Genomic DNA, 18,128 nt, shown 5'->3' on the forward strand with positions numbered 1-18,128 from the left:
GTGGGCAAGAGTGCAGCGGCCTACTGAAGGCTGCGCCCCGGGAATTCTCGGAAGACGCGCGGCCCGGTGGACTGTGTGCGTGGTGCAGCGCGGGGTTTCCGGGGAGAATGGGCTGAGAACTGGTGGTGGCCGGACGTACGGCCGGGACGCGGCGTCGGCCTTGAGGGCTGTGCTGGGGAGGCCGAGCGACGACGGCGGTGAACTTCGGGCCCCCGAAGATTCCTCAAGGAGGCGACAGTGCGCGGCCGGAGTTCACCCAAATTGCGTCGCTGATCAGCGGCGCCCCACCACAGACGACCGACAGCCTCCGTCACCCCGGCGAGACCATCAGCCGGACCGCAGCTAAGATGTTCTCCCCTTCTCCACCTTTCCTCGGACTCTTCCTTTTCATCTTCTGTGTTGTATTTCCCTATGCGGACTGCACGGGCTTCTTATCCGCCTCCTTCAGTGCACCACGCGGTATGTGTTTCTAGCGGGCCTATTGTTAGTAGTTGGGGGAAGCCTCCAACCCCGCCTATTGTATACTCTACTGTCCCCTTCATTTACTGTCGTCTTCTCCTCGGGCTCGTAACGGCGTGTACCTTTTCTTTCATTGTGATTAATGTACTTCGTGTCGGTGTCTTGGCAGCCCTGACCCCAACGGGGTGTCAACTGCAGTGTGTATTAACTCGTCAACCCTCCTGTCTGTCTGTTTCGAATTTCCCGTGAATGTGAAGTAAATGCCCGTTGTTTTGAAACTGTTTTCCCGTGCCCCGTCTCGTGCCTCACGCCAGCGGCCAATCAGGCGTGGACCTATCGCCGGTTAGCAGGTCCGAACCACATTCTCGAATTCGCACGTAGGGGGGAGTTGTTTGTCGCTCCTCCCGTCCGAGACATCGGCCACTAAATTATTACCTCGCACAATTCTGTGACACAGACTAAAAAATACAATCATACTTGAACTATTACACCGACACACACACACGCAAAAAAAAAAAAACAGCACATGTAAAGCGAGGGTATACTCGGTGACAACTTAAGAACGGCACCGGAAGTTGCCGCTGTGCCTTATCACGGTAGCCGGATGTTTCTCCGCGCGGCGCAAGTAGGGCGTTACTGGGAATATTTTGAACATGGCCTGAGCCGTTCCCGTGATTTTTTGGACTTCATATGCTTATAAACGACTACAGTGACGACAAACAAACTGCGTGAGACAAGGCAGACGATATCACGCATTCATAGCAAACCCCTTTCAAAACGCGCGCGCATTGACGTCACGGGTCCGGCGCTTTGGCGGAGTGATACACTACATGAGGTGGTGCCGTTCTTGAGTTGTAACCGAGTATAGTTACGTAGTCAACCTTACTAGACTCGCGCGGGTTTTTGTGCGTGCGCGTTAAAGTTAAAGTTCTCTCAATTATCTTTCAGCTCTCAGTGCAGGGCTGTGTTTGCCTTCACCCACTTCTCGTCCACGTTTTGTGCGCTGGTTTCTCGAAATATGAATATGCACAAACTTGCCGTCCCCCCTTGCCATTTTGCATAAGCCATTTATTTTTCCCAGTCCCGTGGCATTCCTTAGGATTCACGTAGCTACACACTGACTTTAGTTTTTTATTTCTTTCACGCGTGCGGAAAACCTCAAGTGGTTTCGAATTCCTCTTCACGGCCAGGAAGCCTTGCAGCAACCGATGTCTCCGCATTCCCCCATTTCGCTCTTTCGAAACAACCCCGGATGCTTTGCCTTCCCTCATTTCTCTTCTTCTCTCTCCGTCATCTTCGTTCGTGATCGGAATCTAACAATTCCGAGCCGCAGCGCCCGCGTGCGGCGATTCGCGTGGCAACTCACCGAAGAAATCCGTAAAGGGGCGCTCTCGTCGGCGCCGATTCCGCTACTCTCCAGAAATGCGCATACACGTGCTGGCTTGATCTCGTACAGCAGCAGCCGGCCTCGAGAAGTGTTTTTCCTGTCCACTCCGCCAGCAGCGCGGCGCGTAATTGACCTCCTCTCTTCTACTCGCTTTCACTTTCCCACATTCTTCGGCGTATACACGCTCTCATTTTTCTCTTTGCGCCTCGCCCTTCTTTTATTATTTTGGACAGACTCACTGTTACGCACGTGCCAGCGTCATTTTCATGCCCGCTTGCACGTCTGCTCCACTTCTAGTCGCGTCTGCGTCACGTTACTCGTTCATTCAGTGCTACAGTAGGTAAAAAGATATAGGATAAAGAGGGGAAGAGGTGGTCCAGACAAGTGGAGGGGAAAGACACTCGCACGCCTAGGTTGGCGCTCTGCCCGACATTCGATACCATGTTTGATGTACAACTAATGTTTGTTGACGTCCGGACTTGTCTTCTAGCTCAACCGAGCGAGTACTTTCCCAGGAAGCCGTTAAAAAAGGGAAAGTATATGTTTGGGTTTTACACGCGCCGGCTACACTGATGCGCGCCAAGTATGTGAAGGTTCGGGGTTAATTTAGACCCTCTGGGGCTCTTTACCGTGCCGCAGAAGCAAGCACACATGGATGTTTTTGCATTTCCTGGCCGGACAAGAAATGCAGCCTCTGCTGGCCCATGAGTCGAATTCGTATAACACCAGATAACGGCGGTAGATATCCTGAATGTGCAGTTGCAGGTCAGTGTGCCGCATTGCTTTGGCCTGTTAGCCTCTTCTGTGTCAGAATGTTTTCTGTTGTCTGTCTGGAGAAAGGAGGGGGAGCCAGATGAGCGCAGCTAAAGCGCAGATAAAAAAGAGATGGAAGCAAACAGACACCCCGTGAGCAAGACAGCAAAAGGCAAAAAAAAAAAAAAGGCTCCAATCCACGCTTTGAAGGTGATTAAAAAGCAAAGCTTTAAACGACACCCACAACAATTGCCCGCCCCTTAAATTCACACACGTGGCTCTACAAAGAATGAAACCAAAGATTCTACCAGCCGTTACTTGGAATTCGCGGGGGTGGCGTCCCGAACGCAGCAGCAGCGTCGGCCACGGCCGGGCTAGAGCGGCGGGTGCCTCCGCCGTAGCCTGGCCGTGCATCGGCAGAAAGAAAACTGGGAGTCTTTCGAAGGGGGAGACAGCGAAACCTAGCCATCCTGATGTGCTAGCTCGGGGCTACACCACCGCACATCACAAGCGCAGACACCGAAACAATTCGGCATGTGAGGTTAGTGATTCGCATTATACGATTTAAACTTGTTTAGTAAGTTTGAGAATAGCGAGAAAGCTGAGGGAGCTTTTATAATCGCTATTTATCAGAACCAGTTGCTACTTTCGGCTTTTGTGATACCTCTTAAAACAACCGATATTCACGAATTTAGAAAACGGAAACCCATTCGTGGCAAACAGTGCGCAAAAGTAGCGTTTCTCTAGCGGCCACATGTCTACGTGGTGTGTACATTTTGTTTTCCCGCCCTGCAAACCAATCCTTGACGTATGTTTGCCGTACGACCACTTTATTCCGTGGGGTGCGGGTTACCCCGGAGGTGCTGTCGAACAACTTAATCAAGCCATGCGAAGGCACAGTGCAATAGACACGAATCTGCACCAAAACAGGCCCATAACAATGGTTGCTATAGCAGGCGACAAAGCCGTACCGTCGCCGCCGCCGCCGGCGAGCAGGCACTTCCGCGCGGGGAACGCTGGGTAAATTAGTCGCGCCACCTCTAGTGTGCTCCGTTAGTGAAACCATCCGATTCCCCCCCCCCCCGCCACCGCCTCTGCCGCATTTGGGGTTTGTTGTCCCGCACGCCACGGAAGAACCATTGGCTGGTAGAGCTAGAAAGCTTCGCTTTAAAAAACAAGCCTAGAAGGAGAGGGCCCGACGCAGCCGTTCAGATGATACTCAAGGTCAAAGAGGACTCAACACCATTGGCGTGCCTGGCGAAGGCCGCTTGAACATCTTAAACGAAAGATTCAAGGCCAGCCGCCGATCGCGAGGATACCGCCGGCTCGCAAGACGCAGCATGTGTAGCACGAAATAACCAGAGGGGGAGTGCATATGACGAGCATCACGACATTTCACAAGTAGGCTGCTCATGACGGCCGTCATCTCCGCGCGTAAGCGATCACTATCGAGAACATTTGCGAATGAGCTCTAGCGGCACGTTGCGAAGACTCTTGCCCGCTCTTTAAAGGAGCCATGAAGACAAAATACAAGTTAGGTTTATTAGAAAGACTGCTTAGTCCCGATAACAATGATACCAATATTATCGCAATCTTCGAACAAATAACGGAGATATTAACGAAAACGTGTGAAGCAGTCGCGACCCCCTAGCCGATTTCCCGCAACTTTTTTATGACGTCACGGAACCTTGTTTGTGCGATTGGCGGCCGCCTAACTGGCCTGTCGCGACGACACATGACTGGACGTCTGTGATGGGGCCTCTAGTTCCATTTGACCGCATCACTTGAATGCTAACGTGCAGTTAACGCACTGAAAATTATGTTTTATTGTTGGCCCGTATGACGTCATTCTTGCTCATAACACGTCACTGTGGCGCAAAATTTGAAAGTTTTTAAATACTTCTTGCTTTTTTTTCGTTAAAAAAACATCTTTTGTAGCAGTAATGGAGCTGAGTGAGATACTGAATTCTAGTTATTTCAAATTAAACAAAGTTGTATTTTCTCTTCATGGCTCCTTTAAGGCTCTTTAATCTCTGCATAGTCTACAGCTGCTCAATGAAACTTAATGGGGCTCTTCCCCAAAGACGCGCCCACTTCTTTCGGACACAATGACTACACATTTTTTTTCCGAAGTGTGTGTACTTTGTGTGAAACCTGTGGCAAAGCACCCGATGCACTGCTTAGCCAGGAGCCTCAATTCATTTAGTCTATTCTTACCGTTGTCGCTTCTTGGCTAGGTGAACGCGACAGCAGTGGATGAGGCATATCGACGTCCCCGCAAGCAGTGGCTTCATTTCGGCCAAACCAGCCAGCCTATCTGCTTTTTTTACGGTTGAGCTCACAGCATTGTATGCCGGAGATGCGTTTACATTGAATCTAGGGGAGTATTTCATCGTGTATGACCAGGAAACATTTCGGTTCCCGATATTTTGCTTGCCAAGGCAATTCGCGTGCTTTGCACGCGAATTGCACGGCGCGTATAGTACGCCGCATACGCTCTGCACCAACGTTAAACGTTGCTTAGTAAGCGAAGGCCAAAGTTAGAGAAGCGAAGCGCCGTCCGAGGGGAAGTTCACGCAGTGATCTTTAAGCTTTACTACTCGAGTTGACACGGAAGAACTTTTTTTCGCACATGCTTTCGCTGTACTGTGGAGTCGAAAGCTAGCACTGAAGCCGTTCTTTAGAGCATGACCATACAAGTCCTATGCGAATGGACGGAAGCGTTTTATGACTGTATCAGTATGGTGATGGCAAGTTTTAAACAGTCTGGCGGCTTCTTCATTTCTAGTCCGGGTCCCTCGATAATTACTTAGCTAGGTTAATTGAGCAGTGTCCCACCTGCATTTATGCTGAATTGCGCTGATTGGATGTCAATGCCGAAACAAGAGAGGCTGGCCTTTTGGGTACACTGCAGGCAAAGCATTGCCCACCGTCCGTTGGTGGGTGGAAAAACGCTTTGTGTAAGATTACAGGTCCATGCGATTCACTCCTGCTTACGCGAACCAGTGCAGGCGGTGCAGCACTCCGCCGTTCGCTTCCGTACCGTAGCTCGCGCGCGAAGCCTCGCCCTCACGGCTGTACCATGCGGAAATAACGGTGCAAGGACAAGACGAGATAGGAAATCGCCGAGTCAGAGGCCGTCTTCAAGGAAAGCGCAGCGTGTGTCACGCCGCTCTCTTCCGACCATTCTGAGCGCGGAAAAGGCGTGTCCGAACAAAGCGTTCTCGGCGTGCACGTGACTTCGAGCCGCCCTGGGAGGCCTAGATTGTCACGCTTACCCTTCCGATTAGTGCAGCATTGTTTTGTATGTATCTTTCCCTTGTTCGCACATGTTCAGGTCACATTGGTAAAATTCTGTGAAGTCAGCGCCGGGTTTGTCTGCCTTCTTTACTAGTCTTTGCGCTATTTTTATTCTGTGTGAAGGCTATAATTTGGTCGGAAAAATCGGTTCTGTCGTGTGCTAGTTTTCACGGTGAGGCGGGTGGCCTGTAGAATTTAAACTTTTCACCAACCCACATGCAACTCGGCCAAGTCGGGAATAACGTCGTCGCGCGCCAACGTCGCCGCCGCCGCACCATTCAATGTTGCGTGTCAAGGTTCAAGAACATGGTGGCGCGAGCTGATTTGGGCCCGACGTTTCACCGGTGAGTAGGGATCTGAGCCTAAACGCCACTACAACCGTTTAATAAACGTGCAGGGTTTCGCACCTGATCACAGTTTCCTCAACCCGCTTTTTCGTCCCATTCGAAGTTCCGGCAGCACTTCTTCAGGAGTGTCCGAAATAAACAAATCATTCGTGTTGCCTGCAACCGTTAACAACGCCGTGATTGAGGTAGTTTAACCTAGAAAATAACTCAGCAATTTTAAATTCAACGTAACCTGCGACTCCGAACAGACAACACTTTCAATCGTGAACGCCAGAAGTTGCGCTCCTTTGTCAGCCAACATGAAAGAGGTCTATATCAGAGTCTATACAAGGTCCATAGCGGGCCTAACCAGTCAAGTTGGTCTATAGAACGTCTATATCACGCCATCTTCCCGACTCCTGTGTTCACCCGTCTCCTTACTTTGCAATAGTTGCACCCACTAAGAAATACCAGTTGTCATCTATAGCGTTATTGATGATTGAGTGAAACGCACTACCCACTAATGACCGCCGCCCTCATATATTATTTGCGCCTTCAATCAGACTTGCTATCTTCGAACTCGATAATATTTGTAGCCACTCTATGCGCAACACGTGTGTCGGCGTCTCCTTTTCCTCTTGATATAGTAATTATGTTTAACAATTACTATTTGTATGCTGCTTTAAAATGTTGGCTTATTAAAGACGCCGCACAGGTTTGCCGCACAATAATAATGCCGTGTGGGCTCTTAAAAGCAAATAAATATAATTCCGGGGGGACGCACGACAGACACCGTGTTATTGTTATCTGTTTTTCCAGAATAGCCTAAAAAAGGAGCTCTTTTTTTGTATCTCTAGCTTCGCTCTTCCGTCGTCAAAGACGTCAGTTCAATCCGTTTACTGCTCCGGTTCGTCGCGGCTCTGAGGCGTAAAAACCCCGCCGGCAGCTGAGTTGACTCTCTGACGGAACTCCGTGTAATGTGTCCGCCCCGCGTGCCCGGATCCGTCGGTGTTTCGATGCTATTATACGCGGCCTATTACGCAACTCGCACTGGTCACGTGCCCGACTGCGCTCTTGACGACGACGACGATGGATCGGAGGAGGAGAGTGCGAGGGCGAGCGGTGTATACGTGCCAGTCGTCGGAATTTCCTGTGTCGCGGCGGGTCGCGTGCACTCTGCCCATGGCGTAACCGCACGTCGGCTTCGGCCGTCGCGGCGCTCACCCCTTTCGATACCGGTCTCTCACTCTCTCCTCGGAGGAGCCTGCTAAATATAGGATATCCGTCGGGCGGCCCTTCATGTCAAAAGCCTCGCGCTTGAGTTCGCGGTCACCCACACTTGCAATAGTATGGGTTTGCCCGCGCGGAAACCTTAATGTAGACGGAAATTTCCGGAGTTTGCGCAATTTGGTGATCCTTTTAAGGCCCGCTCACGGCGTTGGTCTGCGTGATGTTGGCCGTTACACCGAATGGCGTCACAGTACAAGGCCGTCCCCGCGGCCGAAAATAGTCGTGTACACGCTATCGTCGGAAGGCGACCGGCGCTTCACTAGGGGCCGTGTATGGATCCTTGCCAGACGTGTCTCGAAACAAATAAACATCGAGGTTCAGGTTACCTTCATGGCAGTGGGGGTGCACTGCTACCCCTACGAGGAAGCTACCTATCTGAAGGGCGGTTTCTGAAACCCTGCGCGTATTCGCCACCCGTACGCAAGGAACGAGAAACGCATTCCGGCCAGGACAACCTTATAGCCGAGGGCTAACTTCTAGCCAGCGATGCCGCGCTTATGCAAATGATGATATCGCCTAAATGTTACATCTCTGCACGCCCGTGCGATTGCGACCGATCCGTCAGGAAAGGTCGCGGGAAGGGCGTTGCAAGGTCATTTAGAAAAATGGGCCGCGTACCAGCTTTTTTAGCTGCAAATGCAGTCGATAGACAATAGCCCATCGCCACGTAACCACGTAACTCTCTCTCCTCTTCCCTTCTCACTCCTCCTCTCCCCTCAAGCTCTTCTCATGATGAATGTAATGGAGGTTTTCCCAGTTCACTCCCCTCTTGACACTTGTCTTGACATCCCTTGACACCTTTAGTTTAGAAGAACTTGTTGGTGGGAGAGTTGGTGCATCTTCAACGTAAAGTAAAAAACTGCGCAATTTGAGAGGGCCACAAAAAGGGACGAAACACAGGTCAGGCGCAGTCCTGTGTTTCTGCGCCTGTCCTGTGTTTCCTCCCTTTTTGAGGCCGTGTCACATTGCGCAGTTTTTTTTTACTTTACCGTCCTTATGTTTATTCTGTGCTTGGTGCGGCACAAGCCTGAGCTCTTTTGTTTTGGTGACTGAACAGCGGAGCTGTTGCACAAGCCGTAAGTTCGGTGTGCAGGAATAAGTACCAAGAAAATGCGGAGCGCTCGTTGCCGCATGCCTCGCGGCGACCACCGAGTCCCCGGCTCGCGCAGTGCCTTAAGCACACTCAAAAAAGAAAAAAAAAAGAGAAGAAAAGAAACTACAGTGCTGTCGTCAAGCGCTACCTCGCATGTTGTTGGACACGATCCTGCTGTGCGGTGATTTCAATGCCCCCCACGAAGACTGGGGCTACCTCAAAACAACGGTAAAGGGGCGAGACCTCATTGACGACGCTACCGATGCAGGTTTCCATTTGCTCACCGATCCAACGACCCCCACCCGCATAGGCACGTCCGTTACGCGGGACACCACCCCGGACCTAACCTTCGTCCGCACGTCCAAAGAACAGCGCGGGGTGCGTTGGCGTAACACGGGGCAAAATCTGGGCAGTGATCACTACATTATTGAGGTACTCCTACCCATATCCAAACCTACCGCCACCGAGCCCCAACGCCGGCATAGACTCACCAACTGGGAACTATTCCGACGGACCCTGGCACAATCGGCATCGGTGATCACGGATATAGACGAATGGACGGAAAACATCGTTCGTACGGTCACCAATACAACAACCGAAATTGACACGGACGAGACCGTCACGCAGATTGACAATCGCCTCGCACACATGCTCGAGGCTCGGCAATCCATCCTACAGCGCTGGAAGACGCGGCGGAACAATCGCCGCCTGCGCAAAAAGGTGGCAGAACTCAACCGAGCCATAGAGTGCTACAGCCGCCAACTCTGCGCACAGCAGTGGCACGCCGTATGCAACGAGGCAGACGGCCAAATGCATAAGGGCAGAACTTGGTACTTACTTCGCCACCTACTCGATGAAACCAAGACAAAGGGTTTCCAGCGCCACAATCTGGCGCAGACACTGCACGCGGCGATACGAACGCTAGGCGAAGACGAAACGGGCCGGAGAATCAACGCCCGCTACCTTCCCAGCACCCCCAAGGAACAGCATGACGACTACAAGGGAGCAGACAATCTGCTGTTAGACCGGGACATCGAAGAATGGGAGGTCCGAGCAGTGCTGCAAACCCTTAACTGTAAATCTGCAGTAGGCCCAGACCGCATCACCAACAAGGCCCTACGAAATCTCAACGACGGCGCCATCACGGCCCTCACTCAATACTTCAACGTGTGCTGGCGAGCGGGCCGGCTGCCCAAGCAATAGAAAACAGCAAAGACGGTGCTCATCCCCAAACCGGGCAAACCACCTAGCATAGAGAACCTCCGACCGATATCTCTCACGTCATGCGTCGGCAAGGTTCTCGAACACGTCCTGTTGAACCGATGGCAACGCTACCTCGAAACTGAGGAGCTATACCCTAACACCATACTAGGCTTCCGAGAGCGCCTGAGTACCCAAGACACCATGATCCTGTTGCAACACGAAATACTCGACGTGACCACCCCCACCCGCGACAATAGGGCGGTGCTCGGTCTCGATCTGCAGAGCGCATTTGACAAGGTACGGCACTCTGCCATCCTGGCGCAAGTATCGCGACTGAACATGGGCAGGCGATCATTCGCATACATCCACGACTTCCTCTCGGAACGCACCGCCACGATACACGTGGGTGACCTCGAACTACCGCAGAAATCGCTAGGCAGCACCGGAACCCCCCAGGGCTCGGTAATCTCCCCGCTGCTTTCCAATATCGTAATGATCGGCGTGGCCAACCGGCTAGCGGAGATACCCCAGGTTCGCCATACCATATACGCGGACGACATCACACTGTGGGTTCCCGGAGGCTGCGACGGCCACATCGAAACGACCCTACAGCACGCGGTAGACACTATCGAACAACACCTCGAAGGCTCCGGCCTCGTCTGCTCCCCCCAAAAGTCAGAGCTACTAGTGATACCCCCCCCCCCCCCGGGCACACCTCGCCACCGCATAACCATCGCAGCAATCACCGTGCGCACGAGAGACGGCACCGTCATCCCGCGAGTGCAGTCCCTCCGAGTTCTCGGCATGATACTTGAGAGCAATCGCTGCAACGGCACTACAGTCAACCGCCTCACCACCAAGCTCACGACAGCCACCCGCCTCATCAGGCGAGTGACCACACGGCACCACGGCATGAAGGAGGCCAGCCTCCTCCGACTGATACAGTCATTCGCCATCAGCCACGTGGCATACGTGGCAGCATATCACCACTGGAAAACGCCAGAACGAGCCAAAATCGACGCCGCGATACGGAAGACGTACAAGGCGGCCCTCGGGCTCCTCGACAGCACAAGCACGGCGCGGCTCCTCGAGCTGGGCATCCACAACACCCTCGACGAGATCGCCGAGGCCCACCGCACGGCCCAGCTCGAGCGGCTCTCAACCACGCGCACCGGTCGCTCCATACTCGACCGGCTAGGCTACGCATCCAGAGCAGTCTCAACCTCTAGTACACGCCCGCTGCCAGACGCCGTCACGCGCAGACTGCGGCTTAATCCCATACCAAAGAACATGCATCCCGAGTACAACCGCGACCGACGAGTCGCCCGAGCCAAGGCCCTCACGGAGCTCTACGCCCGCGACACCCGTGCCCTTTACGTTGACGTCGCCGAGTATCCCGACCGACCCGGCACGTACGCAGCGGTGGCAGTCAGGGCTACCACCGGCGACATCTACAGCGCCTGCAGTCTCCGCGTCCCGGTCGCGCGTCATGCCGAGGAGACGGCCATTGCCCTGGCCCTGACGGACCCTCAGTGCACCACAGTGCTAAGTGATTCGCGCTCCGCGATACTCAGTTATGCGCGACACAGTGTGTGTGAAAGTGCAGTGAAAGTGCGAAGCAACACCACGACCCCATCAGTGTCCGCCACGTCCCTTCGATGGTTCCCGGCGCACATGGACTCGCTCGGCTCCAGCAACGGCCACGCCAATCGCAACGAGACGGCAGATGCCGCCGTGCGCGAACTCACCAACCGCGCGGCGACCCCTCTCGCCTCTCGTTCGGCTAGGCAGCCGGCCATCAACCACGAACCCCTCACGACCTATACCGAGGTCCTCCAATGGTACCGGCTCAGCCGACGAACTATGCCACCACCTCATCCTCGGCTCACAAGGGCCGAGGCCGTGCTCTACAGACAGCTACAGACAAACTCTGTGATCACACCCGTGTTGGCGCAATACGTGTGTCCGGGTGCCTACGACAGCGTGCAGTGCTGTGTGTGCGCGAGAGCAAACGCGACTCTGGCCCACCTACTGTGGGATTGTGAACGCAATCCAGACGAGACGGCCGCCCCGACGCGGCTGCCGGACAGTTTCACGAGTGCCATGATTTCGTCCGAATACACGACCCAACTCCAGGCCGTCCAGCAGCTCGAGGCAGCTCTCGCACGGCAGAGACTCGGGGAGGCGGCGAGGCCGAGGGATCCACCCCCTCACTGCCCGTCAGCCGAGCCAGTCGACGCCTGCGGCGCACACCACGAGGACGTCCAGGCCGCGTCACGATAGGGTGCCTCTCTAGGAGGCGATCCTCTCGTTCTGCAGGCTAGCCAATAAAGTTGTCTCTCTCTCTCTCTCTCTCTCTCTCTTGTTGTTGTATTGTTGTTGTTCCTTTGTTTGTGGCGCATACCCACTTGGGGGATTGGCCAGGATCGGGAACTTTTTTGGGGCTAATGCGCCCGATTTAGGAAACTAAGATTTGGAGAAAAAAAAAGCATTAGAATAATCGCGCAACAAATGTATGAATTTGTAGAAGAAAAGTGCGCGCTATCAGGAATTTGCAAAAAAAAAAAAATGCTACGCGGGAATTTGGAAGAAAAGGCTCTTCTTTCGTGTGTGTACAGCTCAAATAAACTCAAGAAGAGCGTCTGGACGGCTGTAACCAAATTCCTGCGAGTGAACCCAAGCGAAATGGCACAAAACAAAAGAAAGAGCGGCATTGAAAGGGTGAGTCCAAGGCGGTGAATTGGCTCTTGGCATGAGGAACACGGTGATATCGATGCATATGACGATGACTACTACTAGCACAGTGCAAAGCAACGACGAAACATGCAAATAAACAATTTCAAACCTGTACAAATTCGTGGTGATGTGTCCTTCAGTGCTCATGTATAAAGAAATCCTGCAGCTTCGCTATGGTTCAAGCCTTGTGAGACTTAGTGCAAGCTTCGCCAGTTGAGCTGGGGGCAGTCTACGACGCTGAGGATGACTTCGCATCCACCACTCGCCGCGAAGAAGACGACGACCTCTTCGATGCATATGACAACGATCACAGGCACCGAAACTACGAAAATAAACATCATCATCATCATCACCAGCCTATCTAAGCCCACTGCAGGGCAAATGCCTCTCCCATTATTCTCCAATTACCCCGGTCCTGTGCCAACTGTGGCCAATTTATCACCGCAAACTTCTTGATCTCATCTGCCCATCTAACTTTCTGCCGCCCCCTGCAACGCTTGCCTTCTCTAGGGATCCACTCTGTTAGCCTTAATGACCAACGGTCATCTTGCCTTCGCATTACATGCCCTGCCCACGTCCATTTCTTCTTCATAATTTCTACTAACATGTCCTTAAGACGCGTTTGCTCCCTGACCCACTCCGCTCTCTTCTTGTCCCTTAATGTTACACCTATCATCTTCCGCTCCATTGCCCGCTGAGTCGTCCTCAATTTATGTTGAACCCTCTTCGTGAGCCTCCGAGTTTCTGCCCCGTATCCAAGTTTCCAGAGAAGCAGGATTGACCTCCTTGGTGTAGTAACGGCCACAACCTCCCATGAATACGCCAACCAATTGACAGCTGCATCTTACCCGTACTCACCCACGGTGCAAATAAACAATGATACTGAAACTCAACTTTGTTTCCGGCAATGCTCACCTACAACAGTTTCGCAATTTGTCTTGCGCGTGTGTGCAAGCTTCCGTGAACTTTTTTTTATCTTGCCGCTCTTGAACACCCTTTTTAATGCGTTGTGTTGTACACTGTCGCGAAAATCAATACGGCGTTTATTTTTTATTAAAATAATGGTTGTACAGAGGGCAACACACATGTCTATAACACAGGTTTCGTACTTATAGCCTTATCTTGCCTCGGCCGAAAAGCATTTGAAGGAAACTATTGTGTCATTCTGGAGTCTTAACAGTATATTTTGACCTCAGCGTTTTTTGTGGCAAGTTTGAGTCCGCCGTTTTGAGAGTTATCTAGTTGAAGTTGAACTCAGTGTTATAGACAACGGTGTTGCGCACTGTACTGTTCTTTATGTGCCTATAATCTGCCTCAAATGTCCCTGTGGTTTCTTTTTTTTTCTTGGTGCTGAGCAACGTCAACGTGTACGAGGAATGCCACCAGTTTTAATAGTTTAAAACTGGTGGCATTCTAAAACTGGTGGCCATATATGTAAATATTTCTTGTTCAAGCCTTCTTTCAAGCTCTTTCTGGCCTGGCGATTGAGTCGAAAAACGGACGTACATACGGACGGACCGAAATTTTCGCGTTTAAGTGGCCCAAGGAAGACTCCTTTTTCAAAATTTCTGGGACGTCTGTGTAGGGCAGGGAAGGAGCATCGTTACAAAGTTGGTACACAATGTTCCCGAAGGCGGAAAAGAGCAGAGGAGGTGTGTAAACGTTGCAGCGAAAGGGCAAACGGCGCGGGGAAATGATTATAGTGAAAAGTATCAGAAATTCGAAGGGGCTTGAACAACAACAACAAAAAAACCCTTATACTCTCTTTTTTTAGGAACAATGGGAAGCTTTGTAAACTCTCAAACGTTTGTAACGCCCAATTCGCGCGAGGCTTGCACCTACTTTTGGGAGGGGTGTGTACGAAGTCTCGTCCCTGTACGGTAAATCGAACTGCGAGATGCAGACGCAGCGATTTGCACGCGGTTGAATGTGCGTTAGCCTTGCGGGGTTTGGGAAGGTGTTTGTGTGTGGGAGGCGCCAGACGTGTGCTTGCTCGTTAGTTAGGTTTTTTTCCGCCGGAGGGTAGACCCAGTGGCAGAGGCGGTAGTGTTGTGTGATGTCATTGTAAGACACTAATCTGTCCCCTGCAGATCTGGCTCCGTGGTTTGGATACAGTTTAGCTGCCGCCCGGATGGTGACGCATTGGGCCATTTCGTAAGCTGCCTCGTTTCCGTCGAAGCCAGAGTGCGCTGGTGTCCAGACCAATTCTACTGGGGACAAGGAGGGATTTCAATTCAAAATTTTGAGTGCTGCTTTGGAGATTAAGCCGGCAGCAAAATTTTGAATTCCGGTTTTAGAATCCGAGATTGCTGTGGTTGAGCTGGGCTTCAGTGAAAGTGCTATGGATATTGCCGCATCTTCCGCTGTCTCAGGACCGAGGGTCCTGACAGTCGCGGTGTCTAAAGGGGGCCCTAGCTCCGGCGTTTACTGCGGCGATCGCGTAGAAATCGTGGTGTCTATACTCAACTGCATTAACATACACGACGTTGGGCTTGCTTCCAAATTTTGCCTGAAGAGCTCGAGCTTTTTTTCCCTTCGCTCTACGTGGTGTAGGTATGCATGTTTCTTGGGATTGGTCTAATGATCAGGTTTGCGTGCGGGTCATGCGGTATCGGGAGTGCGCCAGTTTGTTTAGCTGGATGTTTGATACCTAAATTATTCAGGATGTGTACTCGTGTAGGGGGTTTTGGATAATCGGCCGTATTGATTAAATCAATACGGGCTTCAATGAGTTCTTCGGCTTTATTGTAAACTCCTAGCACCTCGACTCTGGCTGTGGAGGTGCACAGGGGCAGGTGCAGTGCAGATTTATATATTTTTCTCCTTAACTGATTCACTTTGTTCAGTTCTGCAGGGCTTGGGTTTATATGTTAAAGAATAGTTTATTCTGCTGATGACAAATGCTTATACCAGCCTGATCCTCTTATCTTCTTTTAAACATTTACGTCTGTTCGAAATTAGGCGAATCAGACGGATTGCTTGGTCGAAATGTATCTCGACTGTTTGGAGGAATTTAGTGTTTACCCTGTTCTGAATTTGAAGGACCAGGATTTTTAGTGAGGAGACCTCTGGAATCCTATCGTTGTTAATGTGTATTTTAATGTCGAGGAGTTGCTGTTTATTTCGTTTAGGGGGGCATTAGAAGGAGTTAAGATTTATTTGGTGAACATGATAATCCTGCCTTCTTTGCTTCTTCTGTTACCACCTGTGAGGCCTTCTGCAGAGTCTCGTCTAAATATGCGTCGCTAACGCCTCTCATCCACAGAGTGATATCATCTGCATACAGACTAAATTTCAGGTCAGGGAGCAGGCTTAGCTTTTTGGGAATGTTCAGTATTGCCAGGTAAAATAGGAGCGGGGAGAGCACTGCCCCTTGCGGTGTGCCCTTGTCTGAAAGTAGAATAGTGTTCGAGGTGACGCTTCCTATGTTAAGTACTGCAGTTAAGTACTGCAGTTAAGTACTGCAGTAAGGAAGTTCCTCATGTAGTTGTATGTACAGGTTCCTGGGTTAACTAGTTTATTCGAGCCCTTCCATGATGGCAGCGTGGGTGACATTGTAAAAAGCCTTAGCAACATCTAATGCCAGGATTACCGCCGTGTCTAGGCTATCTGAAGGGGTTATAATGTCATGAGATAGCTGGAGCAGAATATCTTGCGTAGACAGTCCGGCCCTGAAGCCTATCATTGTGTGGGAGCTGCTGTGTATCTTGTATGTTCTGTGTCAGTCTTGCTAGGATGATATATTCCATTAGCTTTCCCAAGCATGAGGTTTAACAGATTGGTCTTACGTGTTCGAGAGTTAAGGGTTTGCTCGGTTTCGGAATAAATACAACTTTTGCGTGCTTCCATGCCTGATGGATAACGCCTTCTTTCCAACACTGATTGAAAAACTTCGTGATGTTAGTAATCGACTCGTCATCTAGATTCTTCAACATCTTGTTGGTTATTTGGTCTGGGCCAGGCGCCGAACCTGAGCGAAGTTTAAGTATTGCCGCACGCACCCCTGCCTCCGTTATTTCCCTGTCCATGCCCGGATTTGGTTGCACGCTATACTGGGAGAGGGATTTTGGGGTTCCAGAGGAGAGATAGGTTTTTCTCACTTGTTCTACCAAGTCTCCTTCAGTTCCTGAGAAAGCTTGGATTACTTAGTCAGTCTGTGTCTTTGGTCAGCTTTGCTGTGATCTGGGTCGAGCAGATGTCTGAGGAGCTGCCATGTTTTCCTCATGCTCATGTTTCCTTTCACTTGATCGCAAACTTGGCCCCATTGATTTTGAGATAAGCGCATTGAATGCCTTTCTATGTCTTTATCAAGTTTAGATAGCCTAATTCTGAGTTTTCGGCGCTTTTGTTTTTTTGGCATCTTCTTTGTATGCTTTTGCAGGCTTTCCGCAGATGAGTAACGTTTGGGTCAACAGCTCCGGGCGGTATTTCCTGATCCAGGTTTTTTGTGGCGGCTTTTACATCTTTCAAAAGCTGTTCCGTCCATGGATCTATGCCTGTTATATTCTCAATGCTATTTGGCTCATCGCTCGACTCTCGGATCTTTCGGAAGTCGTCCCAGTTTGTGAGGGTTTACTGCCTAGAAACGTGTGTGATTTCCTGTGTTAGCGCCAGTTCAGTCTGTAATATATATTGGTCGCTACCGAGAGATGTGTCTGTTACATTCCAAGTGGCTTTTATTAGATGTAGTGTGAATGTGAGGTCAGGAGTGGAATCTCGCTGTACACTGTGGCCGATTCTGGTTGGCGTGTTAACTTACGTTTCTAGCGTGAGGTGATGCATTTGTGCCTGATTCCAGAGGTCTCGTCCTTTAGGGTTGCACGTTGGGTACCCCCATGCCGTGTGATGTGCATTAAAGTCGCCCACTATGATGAGAGCATGTGGTCCAGCATCTTTACGCGCAAGGGAAAATAAGATATTAATTTTATGGTCTGCAGCTTTCGGAGTATTGAGTATGAGTATTAGGAGTTTGAGTATGAGTTTGAGTTTGAGTTTGGAGTATGAGTATTAAGAGTTTGGTTTCTCCTCTGTTTTTGGTACGATTGTTATAAAGTCATGGGGAATTTTTACGCTGTCGAATTGAGTTCTATGGGCGGGTAGATTTCTGGTTACCAAGACTGCCGTTTTGGGATCATCAGTGTTTTGAAAGGCTTTGCAGCCTGGCAACGTCACTACTGTGTCCGTTTCCTGTAGCGCTATTATTTCAGGAGGCGTTCCCAGGCTTTGTATATGCAATTATAAACTGCCCCTTTTCCGTTTGAATCCTCGGCAATTACACTGCCAGACTCGCACGGTGCCGAGTTTTCTATTAGAATTGTTGGCCATATTGGTTATCTATTTGGGGTGCCTGCGCTGCGGGTTGCTTACTGTGTTTAAAGCACCCTGCATACAAGTGTGCAGCTCTCCTCAGAGGGATTCTACGGCAGTTTGCAAGGTTCCCATATCCGTATGTAACGTGTAGTAGTTTTTCTGCATTTCCTTCAACTCGCTATGGAACTGTGTTATGTGTTTCAATGTCTCCCTAAACAACTGATTATCCCGAAAGAGGAAGGGAGAAGGGAAACTACACAAGGGGAATTCC

The 18,128-nt window shown here is 50.9% G+C and overlaps 1 protein-coding gene across 2 annotated transcripts in view; it reads right to left on the reverse strand.

The window, feature by feature from the left end:
- LOC144150845 (uncharacterized) overlaps nt 1-18,128 on the reverse strand; it is a 173,214-nt gene that overhangs the window by 83,047 nt on the left and 72,039 nt on the right. The gene's annotated exons all lie outside the window — the stretch shown is intronic.

This window comes from Haemaphysalis longicornis, unplaced genomic scaffold, assembly GCF_048455015.1.
Source record: "Haemaphysalis longicornis isolate Haplotype H1 unplaced genomic scaffold, Haemaphysalis longicornis Haplotype H1 scaffold_80, whole genome shotgun sequence".
Lineage (NCBI taxonomy): Eukaryota > Metazoa > Arthropoda > Arachnida > Ixodida > Ixodidae > Haemaphysalis > Haemaphysalis longicornis.